Source organism: Pteronotus mesoamericanus, unplaced genomic scaffold, assembly GCF_021234165.1.
Source record: "Pteronotus mesoamericanus isolate MK-2021 breed Mesoamerican mustached bat unplaced genomic scaffold, CSHL_Meso_final contig_20, whole genome shotgun sequence".
Taxonomy (NCBI): Eukaryota; Metazoa; Chordata; class Mammalia; order Chiroptera; family Mormoopidae; genus Pteronotus; species Pteronotus mesoamericanus.
The window spans coordinates 36,446,872-36,474,638 of record NW_026555085.1 but is presented as its reverse complement, the minus strand read 5'-3'; positions in this window follow the sequence as shown (position 1 = coordinate 36,474,638).

Sequence of the window (27,767 nt, the reverse complement as noted above, 5' to 3'; positions counted from 1 at the left end):
AAATCATGTTGAGCGCAAACCTTGCTTTCACAGAGACCTGGGCTTCAATCATGGTACAGGTGTTTTCTAACTGTGACCTTAAGACATTTCTTAACCTCTTTCATTCCAAAGTTCTGAAAACTTGGGCTTTATACCTACCTCTAGAGATGTGAGAAGATTAATGCCAATATTTATGATATTTTTGACCGTATTTAAAAAAAAAATCACACCAGATCCCAGTCCTGTGAGAAAGCATGAGAGCCCTCTCCAGGAGTGATTTCAGCACATGGAAGGGTTGTTTCAGCCCGCTTTCCAGCTGGAGCTTTCTTACTTTCTCTTCATTTCGTTTTCAGTCCTTCATTTTAAGTTTTCATGCCTATTTCTCCTTTCACATTTTAATAGCTCATACCCCTTATCTCTTCACTCTTATCACTACAGTGACAGAAGATAATTATAAATGCGCTCTCTCTTCCTGCTCTTGCCAGCCAATAGCTCCAATAAGTTGGTCTTAATGTAGTGATTGGGTTTCTCAGTGCTTTTTGGGGATCATGGTAGAATCTTATGTAAGGGTTTATTAAGAACCTTATACCACAGGAATTTCATGACCCTTGCCCAGGTGGAAGAATGCGGAGGAAGAAATCGAAGGGATGTGTGAAACAGGAAAATCCTGGGAACAGTTTTTTTCCCTTCTTAAATCTCGATCAGAATTTGTTAATGAGGATATTTCCACAATGTTTAAAGGTATTGGGATTATGTCTTTCTTAAGGAACATCATGGTCTTAGGTTGTGGAGCCAAGGGTTATGTTTGAAGAATAACATACTAAGGGAAAGCAGCCCACCTGGGGATTGGCAGTGCGGCGGCCGCGGGAAAGAAGGCTCTGGAGCCAGGAGACTGGGGTGCGAGTCTGGCCTTTGCCTCACTGGCTGCCCTGGAAAAGTAAAAACTCCTTGGAGCTTCACTTCTCTAATCTATACATGGGTATAATATCTCTCTTGCAATATCACCTTAGGGATAGAGATAATACATTTATAAACACTTGATATATAGTAATTAATTTGTAAATTTAGGGGAAATTCTTAAATGGGTAGAATTAGATTTTTCTGTATTTGATACAGGGATTATTTCCATGTATTTCTGTCATTTGTTGTAATGAGTGTGATATCAGCAAGCTGTTAGAGAAAATGTGCCAAAAAAAATAGTTTTTCTCAAAAACACTCTTTATACTCTGTGTAAATTATGGCTGATTGGAAACTCCTCCTCAGTCCTCAAGTTAATCAGCTGTTTAGCAGAATCATTGTCATGGCCTGTTTTGTAGCGGAGATCTGTCTCAAGCCTTAAGGAGTATCTGTGAAGCTAGTAACTACCTTTAGAACTGATGTAAAGATCAGGTGCCACCATGTCAGTAAAGACACATGTTCAATAAATAAGTAATGTTGCTAGTGAAAATCGCTTATAAGACTTATCCATTCATGTAATGGCACCAGGCTGTTAATTACACTGTTTAAACTGCATGCAGTCCAGTTGTTTACTATGGCTTTATCTTGGGTATTTTGAGAACTTCCACAGACTGGGCTGGCCATTAAGTGACTTGTTGACTGAGTTATTCCTGGGATTATCCATTGTGAAAATGTTTTGATTGGAAAATGAATAAAATACATATCTAGAAAATCACTTCAACAAATGTAGAGGTTAATAATCTATTTATGGACAAAATTAATGCCTCATGGCCATCTCCTTAACCACTGAAAACATTCTACTCTTTCAGAGTAGAATAAAAAATAACAGATGTCAACCAGGAGTCAAAACATGCTTTGATATATTGTGGCATGTGGCTGGGTGGGACACAGGGGCTTCAAATGATTTTGGTTGGGGCTTTGATTTGAGTGGGCAGACAGCCATAACCATGGAGTACTTTCTATGTGAAATCCAAAATCTGTTCCTGGAACTTGTGGCTAGTGAGAAACGTCCTTAAAAATCTGGCGCATTAAATCTTTGTCCACTAGTGTGCTTAAAATGACTGGGCATTCATATACTAATTCTTCAGTGAAGTCTTATTAAAGAGATTATTTAAATTGAGTGTGGTACACTATCTGCTCAAAAGATTGATCATCAATGTGTCCTTTAGGCAGATTTATGAACAAAAGGGGAAACTGTGGATAAAAAAAGGGGGTTTTCTGGACAGTAACCTCACAGGATAAATTCCTAAGTGGGAGGGTCATGATTGGTATTCACACCCCAGGCATATAACTTTTTAGTAGAAGGCTTATTTTTACTTTAAGCAGGCTCTGTTCATTGTTTCTGTGCATCTAGGTTAATGCACCTTTGAAATAACCACCCTGAAAGAGCACAGAATCTTTAATATTCTGTAATCTGATCCCAGCCTTGCTTTCTCCCACCTCCATGTAACTTTTCTCTTTAATTCTGAATGCGTAAAAGAAGGTACAAAACTGTTTTTCTATGGAGCATTTGAGATCTTTCTCCCCGGCATAAGAGATCTGTCTGGAAAAAAGTCAAACCATTGTTAATATAACAAGAACAGTTTGAATGACATTGTTGTAACCTGGCAGCCAAGGAGAGTGGACTGGAATGCATACGTGTGAACAATGATTACTTTGCTGTACTAGTCAGTGGGGGCAGTAGACACTGCTGAATGAACATGTGTACCGTGTGGCTATCGCTTTCAAAATGACTGAGTAGAGCAATGAATCTACATCAAATTTTGCATGGAGCTTGAAGATTCTTCTGTGGAAACTCTTTCAATGATTCAGAAGGCCACAGCTATGGGAAGCTGGTTATTGGCTGCTTCATCATGACAATGCTTCCATTCACATATCACATCTCCTATAGATTTTTTGTGAAACATCAAATTATGCAGATGACTCAGTCCCATTACAGGCCAGATATGGTGCCCTGTGACTTCTGACTTTCCCTGAGATTAAAATTGCTTTTAAAAGGGAAAACACTTCAGACCATCAGTGAGATTCAGGAAAGTATGACAGGGCAGCTGATGGTGACTGGAACCGTGTGAGGTTCCAAGGTGCCTACCTTAAAGGGGACTGAGGCCTCATTATCCTGTGCACAATGTTTTTTACCTTATATCTTCCCCAATAAATGCCTCTGTTTTTCATACTATGTAGCTGGATACTTTCTGGGCAGAACTGTGTGACAGTTTGGCTCAAGTAAACTCATAAAAATTGAGTGTGATAATATGCAAAGAGACATAGAAGATATGGGAACAACAGAACCAGCTTGGCAGGATGAGTGAGGGACAGTGGAGGATTTAGTAGGAGGGAATCTTCTTGGAGAAGCTTATGCCTCAGCTAAGACAAAAAAGAGAAAAAAACCTTTCCTTTTATCACCATCACTGAATGGCACTCATTTACATCTTTCGTGAAATGTGGCCTCATCATTCCTACAACGTAATTGAAAAAATAGTTGGAGAAGGTATATTCTAAAAAGGCTAAGGAAGTCTTTATTGTGATAGAAAGTGAAGAACCCTTGTTTTATTTCTGATTTTTAATGGGTGGTTAACATTTAAGGTGATTCATTAACATTATTAATAATAGCAAACATTTATTAAGTGCTTTATTATGCGTCACTATGGTGCCAAATGTATGATATCAATTCCTGGCATATAATAAATGCTCAAAAACATTTTTAGCAATTAGTATAATTGCTAAAATTATACTTATTATATACAATAAATTATACAATAATATCAGTACAAAAGTTTGAAGAAATTGCGTGATTTACTCATAGAAGACAGAGCTAGATAATAACAAATTTGGGATTGGAATTCAGGAATTTCTAACTGAGAACCCAGGCTCTAGGTTCTTTATCATAAATCATTATGATAAATCCCCAGTTTATTAATGTTATTCTCTAACAACTTGTAAGCTAAATTCAAATTAAGTAACAGTACTTTAATGTAGACTATTTCTATTCATTTTTTATTTTTTAAGTATATTTTATTGATTCTGCTATTACAATTGTCCCATTTTGTTTCTCCCCTTTATCACCCTCTGCCTTGTACCCCCCTCCCCCCAGCACCCTCCACCCCCAGTTCACGTCCATGGTCGTAACTATAAGTTCTTTGGCTTCTTCATATCATATACTATTCTTAACCTCTCCCTGCCTATTTTGTACCTACTATTTATGCTTTTTTTAATGTTTTTGAAAAGATTTAAAATTATGTTTATTCTATTACAGTTGTCTCAATTTTTCTCCCTTTACCACCCTCCACCCATCCCGCCCCCACCCCCCACTCCCACAGTCAATTCCCACTCTGTTGTCCATGTCCATGGGTCATTCATACATGTTTTTTGTCTAGTCCCTTCCCCTTCTTTCCACTATTGTCCTCCTTCCACTTCCCTCTGGTCACTTTCAGTCTGCTCCATGTTTCCATGCCTGTGGTATATTTTGTTCATTGGTTTATTTTGTTGAATAGAGTCCACTTATAGGTAAGATCATATGGTATTTGTGTTTCATCAACTGGCTTATTTCACTTAGCTTAATATTCTCCAGTTCCATCCATGTTGTTGCAAAAGGTAGGAGTTCCTTTTCTTTCTTTCTTTGATTTAATTTATTTTTTTAAATGTCAAAGTTAATTATAAAATATTAAAAAATTTAAAACCATTGTAAAGTGTCAGCAATTAAACCAACATAGCAGCAGCACAGAAATAATCAAGTAGATCAATGAAATATAATGGGCATTCTAGAAACAAATGGATATATCTGTCTAATGATGTAATATATGCTTAAATTAATATTTCAAATCAATAGATAAAATAACACTTATTAAATAAGGTGCATGGACCACTACTAGAATAAAACAAATATAGAGCCCTAGTTCACACATTATACAAGAAATATTCAGGTGGGTTAAAAATCAACATGTAGAATCTAAGGAGTTTTAGGAGAAAATACAAACAAATATTTTTCTTACCCTGAAGTAAATATTCAAACCCAGAAGCTACAAAGTAAGATATTGAAAATATGACTATATTAAACATTTAAGACTCTACAGTAATATACATATATAAAAAGTTAAAGGGTAAGTAATAGAATGGAAAGTATTTGCAACACATCTAAAAAACGGTTAATAATTTTTTTTTAGGGAAAATATTCTGCAAACCTTTAGTCAAAAAATGGATAAAGAATACCAAAAAGTCATTTAAAGCTTTTAAAAAATAATAGAAATAGGCAAGAAATCTACAAAACAGGGTTAGTTCCAAGAAATAATAAAGGAACAATTAAAATAACACATCATTGTCACAATCAGATTAATACGTATTAAAAATATTGGTAATATCAAGTACCGGCAGCTGTGAAAGGAACTGGGTATTCATAGACTCTTTTTCTTCATCTTAAAGCAGTCCCTTTAGCATATTTTGGAATACTGGTTTGGTGGAGGTGTATTCTTTTAGCCTTCTTTTGTCTGGGAAACTCCTTATTTCATCTTCCATTTTAATTGAGGGCCTTGCTGGGTAGAGGCAGTCTTGGTTGCAGGCCTTTGCTTTTCATGACTTGGAATATTTCTTACCGCTCTCTCCTGGCTTGCAGTGTTTCTGTTGAGAAGTCAGCTGCTAGCCGTATCAGGGCTCCCTTATATGTTACTGTCTGTTTCTCCCTTGCTGCCTTTAGGATTCTCTGTTCGTCTTTGATATTTGCCACTTTAATGATGATGTGTCTCGGAGAGGGCTTCATTGGTTTCCTCTTGAATGGGACCCTCTGTGCTTCCTGGACTTGTGTGACTTTTTCTCTCCTCCTATTGGGGAAGTTTTCCATCATGACTTTTTCAAACGGGTTCTCTATCCCTTCCTCATCCTCTTCTCCTTCTGGTATCCCTATTATACAGATATTATTATGTTTCAGGTTGACCTGCATTCCCCTAAATGCCTCTTCATTCTTTCTGAGTCTTTTTTCATTTTCTTGCTCTTCCTGGAAACATTTTTCTACCTTGTCCTTGCTGATTCGCTCCTTGGCTTCATCTAGCCTGCTTTGGATTCTCTCTACTGTGTCCTTCAATTCAGAAATTGTATTCTTCATTTCCTCTTGTCTCTTATTGATAGTTTCTATGTCCTTTGTCATGCTGATAGAGTTTGCAGTATGTTCCTCTGGAAAACTACAGTTTCCCTATAGTTTTTTGTAATTCTCTCCGAGTTCACTAAGCTCATTGAGCTTCCTTTAGAACTGTTGTTTTGAACTCAATAGCGGCTAGTTTACTTGCCTCTATTTCTTTTAGTTCTCTTTCTGGGGATTCCTCCTTTCCCTTCGACTGGGGGGTGTTTCTTTGTGTTCCCATTATTTGTGAGACTCTTCTTTTTTCCTTCTGCTTCTTAAATTAATCTATCTTGATTTCCTGACTTTGTGGTGTGAACTTTTATGGTAGGAGACCGCTGTTTTTTCTTTCTCGATCTGCCTCTGGTGATGTCAGATGTTGACCCCATCTGACTTTAGGCAGCCTGTTTGAGACTTCCAGGAATCTACTGTCTGTGGCTGTCTCCTTCAGTTGTTAATCTAGTCACTCTTCACTCAGCATTCAGGCTTAGACACCACAGGGTGGGTCAGAGTCCCTCCTGAGGGTGGGGTAATTGGGTCCGCTCACGCTGCTCATATAGAGGAGGAGTTAGAACTGGGATCCCGCCAGGTACTCTCTCTGTTCTCTTCCCAAAGCCTCCATCCCCAGTCTCCTCATGTGTCTCCAGACCTTTCTGTGCCCCCTTTAGCCACGGATCTACTATCTGTGGCTACCATCTGCACTCAGCAGGTGGCTTAGGCAGCACAGGGTTAGGGTGGAATTCTACATGGGGGTGGGGCTATTGGGTCCTCTGACACTGCTGCTGCTCAGTGGGAGTGGTCTCTGACTAAACAAGATGGCTGCTGCCGCATGGGGGATGAGTCAGCACTGAGATCCTGCTGGCTACACTCTCAGTTCTCTCCCCAAAGCCTCTTTCCCTAGTCTCTCCTCAGGTGTCTCTAGCCCACTCTGCCCCTGCCATTGCCGGAGATCAGGGTAAGTGTCTGTAAATAAAAATTTATGCATTGGCCCTTTAAACGATTCTTTGTGTCTCCAGCCGCCTGCCTCTGGCAGAGAGCAACCCTGCTGCTTTTCGCAGCTGGCTGTTTTCTGTGTACTTTTTGGGCTCTGGCGCTGTAGGCTGGAGATTCTTGCTTATGTGTTAGGCCCCCCTCTTCTCAGGGGGATCCAACTGGCCGTTTCAATATCCTTCTGGTGCTGCTGCCTGTGGGTGCTCTGCCTGCCTTCTCAAGTCTCTACCACACTCCTTACCAGTTAGATTGCACTAAAGCCTATTCTTCCATCTCTGATGGTAGAACGCTCCTCTCTTGCTTATTTCACTTTGTATAGCCTTCATTTTTTCCTTTGTTTTGCGACCATACTCTATAATTTCTGTGAGCATACTGATTATCAGTGTTTTGAACTCTGTATCTGATAGGTTGGCTATGTCTTTGTCACTTAGTTCTTTTTTTGGAGTTTTGACCTGTTCTTTCATTTGGGTCATCTTTCTTTGTCTTGGCGTACCTGTTACATTGTAAGGGCAGAGCCTTAGGTATTCACCAAGCTCTTACTTCCCTGTGGGGCAACCTACTTCCCTGTGTTGTGGTACTATATGTGGGGGAGGAGTCAGAGAGGGAACAATGCTGTTTGCAGGGCTCTCACCCTGCTTTGAGTCACTTCCCCTGCTATCCACAAACAAATTGGACCCCTCTGGTGCTGATTCCCAGGTGGGCGGGTCCCTCCAACGAACTCTTCTGTGTGGCTAGGAGTTTCTCCCACCACCACAACCCCATAGATTTTTATAGTCTCCTGGGCTGGAACCCTGGATTTTGAGGTCTGTCTCACTTCCCAGCTGTTCCCCCTGGCTTGTCTGCATCCAAATGTGGAAATGCCCAGTCCACCAGCCACTGCTTTGCTGCACATCCTCTCTGCCCCAGCTGCCCGTCTCCACCCCTCCTACTGGTATGGATGAATGTTTCTTCTTTAACTCCCTGGTTGTTGGACTTATATACAGTTTGATTTTGTGGAAGTTCTGGTTGTTTTTTATTTTTAAATTGGTTGTCCTTCTTTTGGTTTTACGAGGAAGCAAAGTGTATTTACCTATGCCCCCATCTTGGCTGGAAGTCCCACTGTTCACTTTTTAAAAAGCCTTGATAACAGGTTGTACGTTGTAAAGAACAGAATTTGTTTATAAGAGATTTAAATCTCTGGAGATAAAGCGGATAAGCATAGACAGGGGCTGCAGATATACCACGAATCTGATAATAATGGTTTAAAAAAATCTCACTGGGCATGGAAAAGAAATTATGTTGATGTCAAGAATGACATGGTGAGGAGACAGGTCAGCATGGGAGTCAGTCAAGGCAAGTGGCAGTCCCTAGGAAAGCTGAGAAGGACGCCTGGTAGTACCTAGTTTATGTTGGGAATTTACATGGTTTTTACCTTCTATAATTACATCTGCAAAAAAAAAATTTGCCAGTTGGTCACATTTATCAGTCTCCAGCAAAACGGAAACCCTTGGTTTTGCCCTTGCTTACTTATTTATTATCTTCTCTTTCTTCCAATTGCTTTGTTTTCCTTCATTCCTTTCTCTTTCAGCTTTTGTGATACATTAATGAAATCTCAGAAAAGCAACTTTTTTGAAAGTGAAATATATAATGGGAATTTCTTTTTTGAAAAGTATAGCCCTCACTCTCTAGGGAACTGGTGGTGCTCTGAGATAGGACCATGGGTGCCAGATCCATCTTTGAAAGATGGAGAACTTCTTTTTAGACTTTCTTCTAGCATGGGGCTGGTTCATTTCTGGGGTCTAAGAAATTACCTGTAATACCCACCCCAAACTTGTTCCAACCAGACTGAAATTCCAGCATTAGGTTCTTCTGTCATAGCTCCTGTTTCACAGAGGGGCAAAATCTTCCAGCACATGAAAAAATGATAGAAAGGAGAGATCCGTGTCTTCAATGTGGTGTGAGGAGATCTGGGGACTTGCTCCTAGAGAAATCACCATAACTAGTGAAAATTATTTAAAAAGCCAATTATTTAAAAATTTTGGAAATTGTCCTAAGGGTAGACAGAAAGTAAAGAAACATTTATTCATTAAAATTTACTATACCCTGGTGATGAGAATAGCAAGGGTCAATGGCACCTGAACCATGAGTTGAAGCTCCACGTTCCCTCCCTTCTTCTCTCCATCTTTCTCTCCCCCTCCCAGTCCCAGTTGAGTTTGATGGCATTTTAGGTAGGTGTGACCAACAGGGAGCTTTCTTACCCCAGCTTCCTCTCCAGGATATGGTATTTCCCTGAGCGGATGAGGCAACCAGTATTTCTCACCCCATTTAGGTTCATTTTGCAGAATATAAATTCTAAGCAAATGAGACTGAGAGGAAAGGGTATCTCTTTTTCTCCCAAGAACTCACTCATAAAGTGGAGGCCTTACCCCAGGCCCAGCAAGGTGAGAATACTGGGGCCTCAATGGCTTTTACACCAGTTCTCTTGTGGGATAAAGGCTACAATCAGGAAAGACAAACCATCAAGACTAAAGACCATCGCCCCACTTAGGACCTAAGCAAAGATTTCACTCTAAGATACATGGGCTGTCTCTGCCCTCAGTCCCCAGAGCAGTGGCTCAGAGGTTTTACCTGATTTGGTGGTGGAGGCACAGATGGGAGTGGACTAGAAGTAGGCATAGGGAGAGAGAGCTCCCAAATTCTCCCTTAGGAATTTTCTTTAAAGAAAAAAATGTGTAGGGGTGTTAGAGCCCAGGGATGCCTTTGAAAATAATTGAAATTTTAGTGGCATGCACATTAAAAGAGGCTGCTTACTCCATTGGAACAATGAGCTAAATCCTAGGGCAGCTAATATACCAGACAGAACCAGAGAAAGAGACAGCTAAGGAAACCCTATATGAGGTCAAAAAACTTCAGAGATTGGACTCATGAATACCTCTGCAATGGAGGCCAGAATTTAATTAAATCAGACCATGAAGCAATTTATGCCCCAGGACATTGACAGAAACAGGGATCAGCTGGCAATTAGTGGAGTCTAGTAGCTGGTGTGATACTAATAGAGGCAGACAGGTTAACAGAGAGATCAGGGGAAGAAACAGTAAAAAAAAAAAAAAAAAAAGTCTGATAAAACAACTGTTACTTGAGGGTGACCGTGCACTTTTTAAAAAGCAACATCAGAAATTTCATACTACAAAGGAAATAGACATCATTAAAATAGTCTAGCCAAACAAATAAATAATAATATATTACCTGAAAGGTACAATTTTTAACAAGATATGGCAGGTAAGTGTGATCCATATACAGGAAGAAAACAGGCCAGTGAAACTGCCAGTGAGAGACCCAGATGCATGTGAGGATCAGAATTAAAAAAAATTCAAAATAGCCATTATAAATATGTTCCAAGAACAAAAGGAAACCATATGTAACAAAGTAAATGAAGATATAATGACAATGCTCTTCGAATGAAGAATATCAATTAAAAAATAAAATTTATAAAAGAAAACCAAATGCAAATTCTGGAGCTGAGAAGTATAATAAATGAAATGAAAATATTAATAAAATATTAATGGGCTTTGACAGCAGATTTGAATTTCTGCAAGGGTAAATTAGTGAACTTGAAGATAGAGCAGTAGAGATTATGCAATCCTAAATACAGAGGAAAAAATCAATAAAAATGAACAAAGCCTCAGAGAAATATGAGACAACACTTAGTATATGAAGGTATACATAATGAAATTATCAGACAAGGAGAGAGAAAGAAAACATAAAAAAAATTGAAATAGTATTGACTAAAACTTCCCCAATTTGATGAAAAGCATAATCCACACATTCAAGAAACTCAACAAACTCCAAGTACAATTGCAAAAAGGTTAATACCAAAACATTTTGTTGTCAAATTATGAAAGCCACAGACAAAAATAAAATTTTGAAAGCAGCAAGAAAATATGACACATATAAGGGAACCCCAATAAGATTGTTGATTTCTCATTAGAAACAACTGAGTTCAGATGGTAGTGGAATAACATACTCCAATTACTGGAAGCAAAAAAACCCCAAAATTATGTCAAACAAGAATCTTATATGTAACAAAACTTTTTGAAATATAAAGGTGAAATAAAATTATTTTGAGATAAACAAAAACTGAGACAATTCATAGACCTACCTTACAAGAAATACTAAAAGAAGTTCATCAAGGTAAAAGTAACTATCCCTAGACAATAATTAAAATCCTCATAGAAAACCAAAAAGCATTGACAACAGTAATTATATAGTTATAAATAAAATTATATAATTATATAATTATAATATATAATTATAATTGTATTTATGTAACTATAAATTATAATTAAGTAATTATAAAAGTACAAAGAATTTAATTTATATTACAAAATAGTATAAAGGAGAAGAAATGCAAATCTCTTCTTTCTTTTAACTATTTTAATAAGCAATTGTATAGTGAAATGTATATACTGTAATTGCATTATCGTGCCTATAACATATAGAAATGTAATATGTTTGACAATAACATGCCAAAGTTTGTAGGAGGTAGTGAAGCTATATTGAAGTAAGGAAATTACATCAATTTTAACTTGAATTCATAAGAACAAGTGGAGAGAACCAAAATGGTAAATAAAAAGGTTGATATAACTAACTCTATAAATTGCTCTTCTGTCTTCTCTCAGCATCTTTAAAAGATATAAATTTTTAAAAAAGATGTAAAATTATATAAAGTAATAATTTATAGCAATGAATGGTCTTTTAGTTTTATATATATGGAGAAGATGGAATAGAGCTCTGTGGGAAAATATATTTCTATATCTCACTGAAATTAAGCTATTATAAATATGAAGTGGAGTCTAAGTGAAAATGTATATGGTAAACCCTAGGGCAAATGCTAAGAAAATAATGCCAAAAATATAGTGAAAATCATTAAAGAAATTTGAATATTGCATTAGAAAATATATACTTAATAGAAAAGAAAGCAGTAAAGGGACAAATAGAGTAACAATACAGACATGAGATGTACAGAAAACAAAAAGTGATATGGCAGACATAAATCCAATGATACCAAAATAACATTAAATGTGAATGAATAGAATAATACAATCAACTCAGAAACTGTCATACTGGAGGAAAAAAATTCAACTATATGCTGTCTACATGAGATACACTTTAGATTAAAAGGCATCAAAAGAAAAACAAAACACTATAACCCTTTCCATGTGGCTCAGTTGGTTGGAGCACCAAAGGGCTCCCTTCATTGAAGGGTTGCTGGCTCAGCCTCCAGTCAGGGCACATCCCTAGGTTGTGGGTTTGGTCCCCCCTTGGGATGCATACAAGAAGCAACCAATTGATATTTCCCTTTCTGCCTCTCTCTCCCCCTTTTTCTCTCTTTAAAATCAATAGAAGCATGTCCTTGGGTGAGGATTAAAAACAAACCAAAACAAACACTATAGACCAATATCTTTTATGAACGTAGAAGCCAAAATTTTCAGCAAAATACTAGCAAACCAAATTCAATAGCATATAAAAAGAATTATATACATTACGACCAATTTATCCCAGGAACTCAGAGATGGTTTAACAACTGAAAATCAATTAATGTCATATATCAACAGAACAAAGAATAAAAAAAAACATACTTTCACCTCCATGTACTCAGAAAAAGCATTTGATAAAACCCAATACTACTTCAGAATAAAAATATTCAACAAACTTGGAATAAAAGGGAACTTTCTCAATCTGGTAAAGGAATCTACAAAAATACCTCACAGAAAAAAAATCAAACTTAATGACAATAGGCTGACTACTTTTTCCCTAAGGTCAGGAAAAGACAAAGATGGTCACTCCTGCCACTTCTATCACATTCAAGACAGTGTGGTACATGCTTAAAGATGGACATATAGAACAATGGAATGTAACAGAGTCCATAAACAAACCCTTACATTTATGCTGATTTGATTTTTGACAAGACAATTTGATGGGAAATATTTTTTTTTAATAGTCTATTTAAACTGAAACTCCTGGACAACCACATGCAAAAGAATGAAATAATCTCTTTCCTGACACCAGATACACAAATCAACTCAAAACATACCATCAGCCTAAATGTAAGAAGTAAAACTTCTTAGAAGTAAAAATAGGAGTAAAGCTCTGTAGCCCTGATTTAGGCAAAACCTTGTTAGATGTAAGCGCAAGCAACAAAATAAAAAGTAGATATATTAGAGTCCATCAAATTAAACACTTTTGTGCTTTAAGGGATACCATCAGGAAAGCAAAGAGACAACCCACAATGTAGAGAAAATATTTGCAAATCATATACCTGATTTTATATACATATATATATATAAAAGAACTTGTACAAATCAGTAATAAAAAGATACATAACCCAATTAAAAATGGGCATAGGTTCTCAATGGACATTTCTCCAAAGAAGGTATAAAAATGGACAATAAGCATATGAAACAGTGCTCAATATCATCACTCATTAGGGAAATGCAAATCAAAACCACAATGGGATACAACTTAACACCCATTAAAAATGGTTATAATCAAATAAGAGATGAGTTAGCAAGGATGTGGAGAAATCAGAACTATCATACACTGAAAGATGAGAATGTAAAATGGTGCAACTTCTTTGGAACTATACCAAAAAATATATTACACCATACCTAAATTTAGTATTACTAAATATACTGAATATAGTAAAACCACTGAATTGTGCACTATAAATGGGTGAAGTATGTCTCAGTAAAGCTATTCTATTAGAAAAAAGGGGATTGGCACCTGGGCCTGGTAGAGAGATCCCTGACTCTAGGATAGTAAAGCAAAAGTGGGGTCAGAGCTGAGTGGAGGTTATAAACTCAGGGAACTTTATGCAGAGGCTTTTTCCTTTTGGCAATCAAACTCAGTCTCCACAGATGTTTGGCTTGGTCCTTGCATGTCTGACTTTGATCATCACTTATATTCAAGTTCTATTTTGCATGTGAGTATGATGATGGTGGATAACAATTTGTTATTAATTATCTATAATACAGGGCAAATGAATTTAGGAAAAAGGCTTTATTAAGGATATAGGCAAGGGCCCATGAAAGAACCAGGTATCATGAAAAGAATAGAATTGTAAAGGGCTGAAAAAAAAATATGTTAGAAGAACCAGAAGCCTGCCTTGTTAAGAACACAGCTCAAACTAGACCTCTCCTGCGGTCCTCACATTTTTGTAGACATGAATTCTACAGGTAAAGGTCCCATACTATATGGGTCAGACTGGCCAAGAAAGTCTTTGTCCCATTTTTACAAGGACTCTTGGGGCCAATAGCTGTACCAGATATATATCCATATATATATATCTAGACCAAATCATGGAAAGCCCGGGGAATCTCTGTATGTCTGGGATATTGGAAATACTTTGCAGGAGAAAATTGGGGTAGCAAAATAGAGTCTAGATATCTTCAACCTGAATGCTATCCACTTATGGGCCAAGGATTCTAGGTTAGTAATTCACAATTACCAGAGGGAACATTTTCCCTGGGGATGGATATAATGCTGGAATTTGAAGGGTGGGAATGGATGGATATTTGAAGATTCAAGCTCAATATATTTACTCTGTTAGTAACACAAATTCAGGCAATACAGCTCCATAGTCCTTTTCGTTGGTGGAAATCAAATGACAAAGCATTGTTAGAAGCATGGAATAGAAAGTGTTGATAAAGAGTCCTATAGACCAGCAGGATTTAAAGATTGGGACCAAAGATATTCTTTCTTAATGAGATGTAGGACACTTTCATTCCTGGAGCAGTGGAGCAAGGGCTGCATTTGAACCAGTGACTGTAAGTGCTGACGAAAAGTGTTAGCTCACCAGTTTGGATGTTTTGTGTTGATCACATGTTCAGACTTCTCTCCAGCTTTTTCAGTGGAGCCTGCCATGAAGAAGAGCATTACAAGTTCACATGGTCCATGTAAACTCTCCTAGGGGGGCTCTTGCTGCACTGCAGAAAGCTCATGGCTTAGTAACTTGGATTTCCTGGTGCTGAATGATCGGTTGGTCAGAAAACAAAAGTCTTATAGGTTTCAGGGGTATTTGATGTCATATTCTCTTAAGTAAGATTACACAAGGATGAAATTTCAAATTAAGTATTAAGCTGACTCTGTAAATGGAAACAATTCATATCTTTAGTAGTATGAATTATACTTTAACAAAATATAATAATTAATTCACAAATGTGCCTAAATGAAGCATACTGGCTATTCTTCTTTCCGCCCTCCAGTTCCATCTCCTACATCTATTCTGCACTCTTGGGCTCTGGAAGCTGACTCCTTAAGTAGAAATCTTTTGGGAACTTGTACTGTCTGGCTTGGGGATGGGTTCAGACAATGAGAACTCACAGCAGGAGATCAGAGGGAGGAGACAACTCTTTTTGATGTCTCATCTCTGGCTGTAGCTGCTTCCCACCACACTATGCCTCCTGCTGGGTGTCTTCCTCTTCTCAGCTGCAACTCTCACTGAACTCTGACAACAATAACAAGCCTGAGGTTTTTTTCCCTGACATTTTCTCCCTGAGTCTCTTCAGCGCTGGGGAGGTAATACCTTTCCATTAGCAAGTTCCCATTAGCAAGTTCCCATTCATAGTTTCTGGATGCTTTACCATTCTTAGTTTAGTTTCTTGCTCACACCTTTGTAAACCATCTCTTTATTAAAACCTTATCATTTATGTTTTTAGGGGAGAAATTTCTTTTCTTCTGTGACTCTAACTGATACACAGGGGGCAAGATTTAAGAAAAGAATACTGGATTGGTCACTAACGGATTCACTGATTTGGGTTGGGGGGCAGGAATTCTTTAGTTTTTCTGAGTCTTATTTCACCTAGTATCATAAGGACAGGAAATTACACTCTGACTCAAAACCAGACATGGCATAAAATTGTAAATGTAAGAAACATTCGAACTTCTAGGGAATTTTTGGTGAGTTTATTTGAGCCAACCTGATGACAATTACCAGGAAGCAGTATCACAATGGGTTGAAAAATGCTCTAGAAAATAGCAGTTTAACAACTTATTTTATACATTAGAATCAAAGGAGGAGACATAAGGGGGTTACATGAAATCTATTGGTGATAGATTAGGGAGGTGGGAGAAAGCAAAGGGGGAGGGATGGGGGAATCTCTGGGATTGGATAAAAGGTAAAATGATAGACACATTTTTTATATAGGTGGGTAAGGGACAATTAACATGATAACAATACAATGAGGGGATTTGTGGCCTCGAATTTTGCCCGAGTTATGGGAAAAAGGGAAGTTACCTTGACATTCCAAAGGTATGTTATCATAGATGCAAAAAGACAATAGGCAGGCTTAGTTAAGGTAAAGATTGACCTTTGTCAGAGAAAAATACTGGCCTGGGACATGACTCCCTGCCATGAACTGCTTTTAGTTAATATGTTTTAATTTTAGAACATCCTTTGTGGTTACTTTGGGTTTCTGAGTTTGCAAGGCTGCCTCACGGGCCTCCCCTGAGCTTGTCAGCTTAACACGTGGCCCCTTTTCTTCCACAAAAGACTGAAAATGAAAGTGGGAAGTCAGATTGGATGACAAGACTTGTCATTTTTAGATAGTAGAAACAAATACAAGTACAAACAGATTGGATTGGAAGCCTTCTCAGGGGCTATGGGGAAATTTTATCTTTGTAAGAGAAGAACACTAAGAAAACTGTTTCAAGCCACACATAATCTAAGGCTAGATTTCCTCTGGATAAGGAAAGCTGATGGAATGGTGCAGGAAGTTGGGGGAAAGCTGGAATTATAAGTTCATGTGGAATAAGGCAGCCTTTTCTTTGATACCCAAATGCTGTAAATAAGGACGGACAGTTAAGTCACTGAAAAGTATCAGTGGTTGCCATCATTGCATAACAACATACATTGAGAGTTGCAGCCTGAAGATCATGGTGTCCTTGTGGACTCTAGATTTAGAATGCTCTAGGTGCACATCTAGGTCCAGTGTCTTCATTCAGTTCTTAGACCTGAAAGAGAAAGTGACAGATTGGATTGAGTGACTAGCCTAGTCATTTTTAGATAGTGGAAGCTGACAAACCAGGTTTCTCATCACCACTCAAAATGAACACTTTTTAAAAACTTCCATTTCCAGTTCTCGAAAAGCACAAGAAAGGATGGTTGAAAGAAAACTATTACTTTTTTTTATTAAAAAGCAGATACATTTTCAATAAAATGAAACTTATTCATTATGCTTACAGAGTCCTGCTCTCCTGGAGAGCTCTGATGTGCTATTAGAACTCTTTTAGAAAGTTAGTTACTGAAGTGTCAAATGCGGGGTTGAATTAGAAGATATGAAAGAAAAGTAAGTAGAGAAAAACAAATAAAGAAATTGGTGAAGAGAAGAAATATATTTAGAAAGGAACACAGAGAGATTGAGAGCTAAATTTTGTTCAATGATCAGAAGAAAAATGATGGCTGTAATATGTTAGCTTATTGACTAAATGTAACAAGAAAGAAAAACTATCTCAGTGATATTTTAAAAACTTTTTATGGAATGTTTAATTTGGAAGTAAAATCTCCAAAAGAAATGCTGAACATGGTAATTCACAAAAATACAGTATTCATATAAACATTGGATGAATGCATTTATAAGTCTCAAAACCAGTTGCCTAATATAATTTGGTAAATTTTGAAAATATAAAAGCTGAAATAATGCCCACCGTTGATTTTATTTATTGTTTTTCATTCATCATGAGGAAGGAAAGTCAATTGAGATGAACACAGGCATTCATATTAAAAATGAGAACAATCATTTAATTGATATCTGTGATTGGAATAGCTTCCCTAGGTGTAAGAATTCTTCAATTCCCAAAGCTAAGGAACACTTTTTCTTATTCCAATGCCATATGGATTTTTTTTGAAGTTCTTCCAGCTTCCATCAGTTATGTTTGATTTCATCTGGGATATTTTTTTTCCCAGCCGGCAACATCCACACTTTAAGGTTCCAAGGAATCTTTATTTCAAGAGCAGCTTGAATCAATTCAGCTTTGGCACATCAAGACTTACATGTCTCATTCTATTAGAATGTCATCTTTTGGCATGTATACTGTCATTATTCGTGACAATTTTTCTGTGTTCATCTTTTTCCTTATTGCCTTATCCACTCATGTTCCCTTTCTCCAAAACCCACTAGAAAGCCTGATTTTCAGTATATAAGCCATTGAAATATGGAGATGTAAGAAAGAAAAGAATATGGGAAGAATACAAAATAAAAGATTGGTGAACCACTCCTCTGTCTTCTGATGACTATTTTTATTTTATTTTATTTTTTAAATCATGTTTATTTTATTACAGTTGTCTCAATTTTTCCCCCTTTGCCCTCCTCCACCGATTCTACCTCCATCCCCCGCCCCCTGCTCCCACAGTCAATTCCCACTGTGTTGTCCATGTACATGGGTCATTCATACATGTTCTTTGTCTAGTCCCTTCCCTTTCTTTCCACCATTGTCCTCCTTCCCCATACCCTCTGGTCACTTTCAGTCTGCTCCATGTTTCGATGTCTGTGGTTTATTTTGTTTGTTAGTTTATTTTGTTGAATAGACTCCACTTATAGGTAAGATCATATGGTATTTGTCTTTCACTGACTGGCTTATTTCACTTAGCATAATAGTCTCCAGTTCCATCCATGTTATCGCAAAAGGTAGGAGTTCCTTCCTTTCTTTTTTTCCTCTAAATGCAGGTTTTATTTGTTTATTTACTTATTTTTTTAAATGTTAAAATCCATTATAAAATATTAAAAAATTTAAATCCTTTATAAAGTGTCAGCAATTAAAACATGACACCAGCACAGAAATAATCAAGTAGATCAATGAAATAAAATGAGTATTGTAGAAACAAATGTATATATCTGTCTAATGATGTCATATATGATTAAATTAATATTTCAAATGAATGAGGAAAATAGGCTTATTCAACAAATAAGGTGCATGGGCCACTATTACTTAGAATAAAACAAATATAGAGCCCTAGTTCACACATTATACAAGAAATATTCAGGTGGGTTAAAAATCAACATGTAGAATCTAAGGAGTTTTAGGAGAAAATACAAACAAATATTTTTCTTACCCTGAAGTAAATATTCAAACCCAGAAGCTACAAAGTAAGATATTGAAAATATGACTATATTAAACATTTAAGACTCTACAGTAATATACATATATAAAAAGTTAAAGGGTAAGTAATAGAATGGAAAGTATTTGCAACACATCTAAAAAACGGTTAATAATTTTTTTTAGGGAAAATATTCTGCAAACCTTTAGTCAAAAAATGGATAAAGAATACCAAAAAGTCATTTAAAGCTTTTAAAAAATAATAGAAATAGGCAAGAAATCTACAAAACAGGTTTAGTTCCAAGAAATAATAAAGGAACAATTAAAATAACACATCATTGTCACAATCAGATTAATACGTATTAAAAATATTGGTAATATCAAGTACCGGCAGCTGTGAAAGGAACTGGGTATTCATAGACTCTTTTTCTTCATCTTAAAGCAGTCCCTTTAGCATATTTTGGAATACTGGTTTGGTGGAGGTGTATTCTTTTAGCCTTCTTTTGTCTGGGAAACTCCTTATTTCATCTTCCATTTTAATTGAGGGCCTTGCTGGGTAGAGGCAGTCTTGGTTGCAGGCCTTTGCTTTTCATGACTTGGAATATTTCTTACCGCTCTCTCCTGGCTTGCAGTGTTTCTGTTGAGAAGTCAGCTGCTAGCCGTATCAGGGCTCCCCTTATATGTTACTGTCTGTTTCTCCCTTGCTGCCTTTAGGATTCTCTGTTCGTCTTTGATATTTGCCACTTTAATGATGATGTGTCTCGGAGAGGGCTTCATTGGTTTCCTCTTGAATGGGACCCTCTGTGCTTCCTGGACTTGTGTGACTTTTTCTCTCCTCCTATTGGGGAAGTTTTCCATCATGACTTTTTCAAACGGGTTCTCTATCCCTTCCTCATCCTCTTCTCCTTCTGGTATCCCTATTATACAGATATTATTATGTTTCAGGTTGACCTGCATTCCCCTAAATGCCTCTTCATTCTTTCTGAGTCTTTTTTCATTTTCTTGCTCTTCCTGGAAACATTTTTCTACCTTGTCCTCGCTGATTCGCTCCTCGGCTTCATCTAGCCTTCTTTGGATCCTTTCTACTGTGTCCTTCAATTCAGAAATTGTATTCTTCATTTCCTCTTGTCTCTTATTGATAGTTTCTATGTCCTTTGTCATGCTGATAGAGTTTGCAGTATGTTCCTCTGGAAAACTACAGTTTCCCTATAGTTTTTTGTAATTCTCTCCGAGTTCACTAAGCTCATTGAGCTTCCTTTAGAACTGTTGTTTTGAACTCAATAGCAGATAGTTTACTTGCCTCTGTTTCTTTTAGTTCTCTTTCTGGGGATTCCTTCTTTCCCCTCAATAGTCACTATGGAACTCCCTCCTCCAATCATTGGTTGGGAAACAGAAAGGCAGCCGTTAGCCAGAAGAGAAAGAATGAGGCTGGTGGCAGCAGGTTACTGGGAGTTCCTTTAGTGACTAAGGAATTACTACTTTGCTGAGTTCAAAGGGAAAGCTAAACTTCCTTACAACATTTCTATTAGGTGACCTGTCAATATATTTGTTTGTACAGAGTCTGTAGACCAGAAGAGCAATAGCTCTTCATGATCACTCATCTGTTTTTGCCCTTTGCCTTATTTAAGACATATTTGAATTTCCTAGCCAATTCTGACTAAATGGAAACTCAAATCCTACAAATCTTAAGAGAGGTATTATATTATTATTAAGGGACTTTTCTTCACTTCTTCCTCATTCCCATTTTTCATTATGATTATGCAGATGGAGGCTCAGAAGGAATCTCTTGAGCATGCAGTTATGCTCACTGTTCAAATGGACAATCATTCTTCTAAAACAGTCTTACTCTCAGGGATGGAGGAAGGAGGAATGAGAACACGAGGAGATTCAGTTCCTGCCCCAGGCACAGTGTGTTCTCATTTGAGAATGTATCAAGATTTCCAAACTGGATTACTGTCCCAGTGATGGATATTTTTAGGTTATACTGAAAAATTAGAGAAGTTATGTGAAAAACAATCAAACAAAAAAGCTTCTCAATCTACAGTAATAAGCCCACATTATAGATATATTATTATTAAAACAGATAGTAGGTATTCAAACTTTTTGAATAAATGTTTGAGCAAATATCCTCCTGGGAACTGAATGACTTACCTTATAGAAATATGATGTTCCAGTGTAAAAACTAAGCTACTTGGACACATCTGTCTATGGGATTTTCACAGCTCTGGCTAGATTTCATTTTGCTTTGCCTGCTTCTGTGTGCTTGATAGTGAAGATTTGAAATCCGGGGCTTTCCAAGTGCAATTTGTCAATTTTGAGTCCTCTATTTTAACACTTAAAATAAGGTTTTTTTAAAATTATTTTTTTTCAGAAGCACTGTGCGAGCCTCTTGCTTGATAAACCCATGAAGTAAGACATTCCCTGCCCTTTACAAGTTCTTAATTTATAGCACAGAATAATTTCTTAAAAAAATATGAAAGTAACATTATTTGGAGCACAGCTCAAATAGTAGCTAATTAACCATGTAACACTTTTATCTGCATAAATTTCCAGAGTTCTCAAATGCGGCACAATTTACAAGTTCCTTCCTGTCTACCTCTAAGTATATTTAAGTGCGCTACTTAAAAGAAAATCATGGCACCCTTGCTGGTGTGGCTCAGTGGATTGAGTGCCAGCCTGTGAGCTGAGGGGTCACCAGTTTGATCCCCAGCCAAGGCACATGCCTGGACTGTGGACTATGTCCCCATTTGGTGGTGTGCAAGAGGCAACTGGTAGATGTATCTCTCTCACATTGATGTTTCTTTCCCTCTCTTTTCCCCTCCCTTCCACATCTCTAAAAATAAATAAAGGAAACCTTTAAAAAAAAATCATGGCTTTACAAACTTTGTCTCTTCCCTTACTCTCACTGCCAAATTTCTTGAAAAATGAGCTTTGCTGTTTTCATTTCCCCACCGTCAACACAAGGCATAGTTCCACGGACTATGACCTGCATCCCCATGACTCTGCTAAATGGCCCTTGCATGGTCACTAATGATGACTGTGTACAAAAACTTTTTCTTTTTATACTGATCATTTTGATGTTTGTTGCATAAAACACTTTTGGTCTCCCCCTCTTTCTTAAAACTCCCTTCCCTGATTTCCCATGATATTAATAGGTTCTAGTTCTGTTACTGGAGTGACTGTTCTCTGTTGCCTGAGAGTTCCACTCCCCTTTGTTCCCTACATATGTGGGGTACGTGAAGGGTTTTCTTACCTGCCTTCTTTCCAATCTTCCTTCTTCTGGTTATAGCACCTCATTTTTCCTTCAGAGAATCAGTTTGCATGTCATTCTCAGCCCAGGCAGCTCCAGATGGACCAACCCAGCTCTGTGGTTCCAGGGCTCAGCACCTGGCCCCAGCTTCTACAATCAGCATGTTCTGTCTCATTCCTCTGCCCTCCACCACCACAGTGATTGGGTGAGGAATGGTTGTGTGACCGAAGTTGACCCAATCAGGGTCAGCCCTGAAATGTTGCTAGAACTATTGGGAAGAAAAAAAATTTCTCTGGCAATGCTGTCCTCTTAAAATATAAGTTTAGAGCTCCAGGTGACAATTTTACCTCTACAAAAGGAAATGAGGTAGACATTCACCTAGGAGGAAGGGAGAGAGGATGGGGAGTCAGAACCTGAGCGGAGTGAAGAAGGCATCATGCAGGGGGACAGGGTAGCAGTGATGTGGTACAGGGTGTCAGGGCCAGAGAAAGTAAATCTGTCTTTAGGGCTGCAGTGATTTGGATGAGGTGTTTGAGTCAAGTGGTAAGATTTGAGTACCTGTTACCTTGTTTAGATATAATTTATTTAGTTGCACAGTCATATAATTTAAATTTTAATAATTTTAACATTAAAATTCCCTAACCAGGGATCATACCACAGCCTAGGTATGTGCCCTGATCAGGAAACAAACCTGCAAATTTTGGTGTCCTGCAATGATGCTCCAACCACCTGAACCACCTGGCCAGGGCCTTTTGGGATTTTTTTTAAGGATTTTTAGTTACCTTCTGGTGCCAGAAGATTCTTCTCTGCATGTTTATATATTGTGTCAACCCCTGTGCAGGTAATAATTCTCTTATTGCCATTCCCACCTCACACCCTCCTCATTTTACTTGAGTACCTGCCCATTCTGAAAAGACACTCTCTCTGCTTGGGCTGTTGCCTCTGTCCCCATGCATATTCCTTCCTCAGCAGACTTTGTCTCAGGCATGCACCTTACCTCACCTTCCTCTGTGTGGACTTGGTCACTGTGCATTTTAAACTTTTATGTATTGCTTGACTCAACTTCATTGCGATTTTGTTGAGGGAATTCCGTATCTACATCAGGAGTTGGCAAACTCTGTAAAGGACAATATAGTAAATATTGTTGACTTGAACACACATATTTTCTGTTGCATCTGCAGTTGTTCAATGCTGCCATAGAAGATGAGTGGATATGGTTGTATTCTAAAAAACCTTGTTTACTGACAGTTGGCCCATATGCTGTTGTTTCCTGACCCTTGGTCTATGTTCATTAGGTCTGTAGTTTTGGGCTGTAGTTTTCCTATAATGTCTCTGTCTATTTTGGTGTCAGGACAGTGCTGCCTTCATAAAATGAATTAAGAAGTATTTTTTCGTCTTTTATTTTTTTTGGAAGATATTTTGCAGAATTGGTGTTATTCTTTTCTTAAATGTTTGGTAGAAGTCACCAGTGAAATGATCTGTGCCTGGGTTTCTCCATCAGCCACTCTCCTTCACTGGGCTTTAGAATAGAAACTCATCTCATAATAAGCAGGAGGACTGTTTGGTGAGAACTTCACTGTGAATCCTTCTCTGGCCATTTTTTTTTTTAAAACAAATAACTGGCTAATAAAAGACTTTTTTTTTATTTTGGTACAATGTGAACTTTTCTCGGATGAAAGTTTGATCTATTTAGAATAAGAAATAAACCAAGTTTTATTTTTCTAAATTAAAAAATGTAAAAAAAGTAGGAAAAAGCTATCTAAAGATGTTGCAAACTCTAGCAAGCAGATATATAAAAGATATTTTGACATACTTTTCATTATAAAAGCATTAATCTATATGACACACTTAGGTTAACATCTGAACTTACCATATGTTAAACTCTTACAGTGACATCTCATCTCATAGTCATGAGTCCTGGATGTCAGTTAAGATTACTCTTGAAATATTGCAATGAGAGGAAAGGAAGTCCAGGCCCTTCATAACATGCTGATAGTTTGCCAATGTCTATCACAGAGAAATGAACCTTCCTTGTCACATGGAGCTTTTATTGGCTCAGATGAAGACTATCACAATACTCTCACCTACATGTAGCCAAAAATACATATTTGACCTGCTGAAAACAAGTAATCCTTAAAATATGTGCGTGTGGCCTGTAATAATCTTAAGAACATTCATCTTTCTTTCTGTTTCTTCCCAGTTAATTTTTTCTCTAGGTTAGGTGCCATAATGAAAGCAGCTAAGGAAATGGGATTATAGTTTATGTTAACTTGTGGATATGTATGCTTGTAGTGTATTGGGTTTTACAAACAGATTAGAAGATGCCAAGTCTAAAATTAATGATCTTTTTATTCTTGGAAAGGATGCATTCCCTAGCAGAGAATGAATCCTTATCCTCTGACCTCACTGCCAAAAACATGCTTATGCCTTTCAGTTTGTGATCTGAATGAAATGTTCCTGTTCTATGGATCATGCCAAAAGATACTGTGTGCTTCCTTGGTTTTAAACCATCATAAGCTTCACTTTCTGTAGGCACTGAGTTGTAAGACAGATGCTTTGCTGGGCATCTCCCTCATTCTCCGCCCTTCTCTACTGGGGGCAGGCTGACCTTTGGGAATTACATCAGTAGTCTTTCTATCGACTCGTGAGTTGAATTTGGCCAATAGGGAGGTCCCACTACTTGTAGTTTCTCAACTGGCTGATTGTGTCCCTCATTTGAGGGTCACAGCTCCTATAAAATTGTCTGCTCCACAGAGCTCCCTTGGTAAACACTGCCTGCCCTTCCCTCTTTAGGTGCAGGAGTAGTGACTAGAATGGCTAGCCCTGAGGTTCCTGTGGTTTCCCTGTACACTGCCTACATCTCTGTAAATAGTCCTTTCTTAAAATTCTCATATTTTCCTTATTTGAACATATTAACTGTTTCCTGCTAGTATCTAGGCTGATGCAGGAGGATCATTCCAACAAATCTCTTTTTAATCTTTTTTATCTCTCTGATGCCTTGCCATATACTTCTTAACTTGGCTTCCATAAATTGAAATCAATTAATCAGAAAATTCCTATGGGCAATAAAAAAACTGGAAAGTCAACCTTGTATTTCCAGTAGGCATTTACTTTTGTGTATTTGCAAAATTAATTGAACACAAGCTAGTTAAAGCTTGTTGCCCCAAGATTCTGTTCTGTGAGTTTTTGGTGTTCTCTTTATCTATGGTTACATATATCTCAATACCATGCTTAATTCTCACATGTAAATAGAATGAACTTCTCTTCTTAGAGTCTGTCTCCCTGAAAGAATTAAAAGACGAAGAAGACTCTTCCAAAGTTCTTTGTGTGGGAAAATCTAGGTCAGATCTAGGAAAGCTTTAGCAAAGATGACGCTTGTTTACAAAAACAGGGTAAATACAGCAGCTACTAGGAAACATTTTTCTGCATGTTACTCATTTGATGGAAGCTCTTGTTTAGTTCAGAAGCTTACTGCATATTCGTCTATTCACAGCCCCAAGCTTACTAACCAGCTTTTCCCGATCCTGTTGCTCTGGTACTTGGGATAATAACTCTTACCTCTGCAAATCACCTCTAACTGTGTCTGCTTCTGGTTTGCTCCCAGGTAATGAATGCAAAGTGTCTGTGGCAATGCTGTGCCACGGGATCCAGGGTCTGTTGTCACCTCATATTCTCAGTGTCCTATGGGAATATAAATGTGTCTATTTTTATAGTGTTTACCTGCTCATTTATCACAGTCTTCTTTGGCTGATGGCTCATTTTCTTGAACCAACATGTCTACCCTAAGAATGGGTAGACCTTCTGGGACATTTTTGGTCCTGTCTGTGAGTGGACTCTTGGCCAATCTGTTTCACCAGCACTAAGAACATTCTGAGGGAGACCATCCATGTTCAGACTACTCTATTGGGGAGCAAATTGGTCTCCCTAATGGCCAAGCCAATTCACAGCAGCTGTATACTTTTGTGTAGGTTATACAAAGTTGTGAATCTTAGCTTCTTTATTTGTAAAATAGAGCGTATGATAATACCTACCTAATGAAATTGTTTTGATGATTAAATATATGTGTGTGTGTGTGTGTGTGTGTGTGTGTACTTAGCACAGTGCCTGACCCAAGGCAAGCCTTCAGAAAATGTGACTTATTTTAATATAAGAAAGTTCATACAATTTTGGAAATTTTGTCCATTCTTTAGAAAGTAAAAATATATGAGAATTTATGTATGAAAATACCCATGAGTCAATGAATATGCTTTCAGAGAATAATGTGGTAACTAACTGAACTGGTTTGAGATATAGTCCTCCTAGTTTCACATTTTTGCAATGAATAAAGCTTGTATCACAGATTGTTTTTCACAGTTTCTGAGACTCAGAGACTATCAAGGGTCTGGGTTACATTTTTCCCCTCTTTGTTAAAAACTCACAGGAAATACTAGGTTATTTCTTTTTTACTAATTATTAGAGAGCCTTTATTAGTTCACACTTGGACAGTGTTTCAGTAAGTAAAATGCTCTGACTCACACTAAATCCTAGATTGGACATGAGTGACCTGGTTTGAGAGATCAAGTGGTAATTGCAGGGACTCGTGAATGACAAAAAAACAGATGAAATTTTAGATGAAAACACTACCAGTGAACAGTGGCAGTATGTTGCTTTTAGAATATATTTTTTAATTTTTAAAGTAATAATGTAGTGAATAAAAAATAGCCTTGTCCTTTTTCTTTCTATCTATAGATCCTCTGTCCCTACTCTTTGAAATCAATGCTAACCACTTGGTATATATCATTCCATGCTTTCTTTTGCTCATCTACAAATTGACCTAGATAAAAAGTTTTTTTAAATTTTAATATTATACTATAAATATTATTTGGTAATTTTTTAACATGAAGAGGTATATATTGAATATATTTCCAGGTCACTACATCGCAATTAAATCTATTCTCTAGTAGCTATAAAATATTGCATGCATTTCTTAGTGTGATTTTATGATAGTTTATCCAGCCCCTCCTCTGCTGATGGAGATGTAGGCCAACAGTTTTTACTTCTGTAAACAGTGCTGCAGGAAGCATTTATGAACATTCAGTTTATGGTATTGGTCATCTTATTTCTGTGGGTAGCAGTTTAGATATGGGCTTACTGGATCAAAGCTTACACACGTTTGTAGCTTTGATAGATATGTCAAATCACTTCCTCCAATAGAAATGTATCAACTCATATTCCCACCACCAGTATATGAGAACCCTTGCCAGTGCTGGGTATTATTGACTCCTAATTTTTATTCATCTGGTGAGTGAAAAATGGCCTCTCACTAGTTTTTTTTTGTTTGTTTTTTTGTTTTTGTTTGCATTTTAAAGACTACCACTGAACTTCAACACTTTTTATATGTTTATTAACAATTCCAGTTTTTTTCTTCTGTGTTCT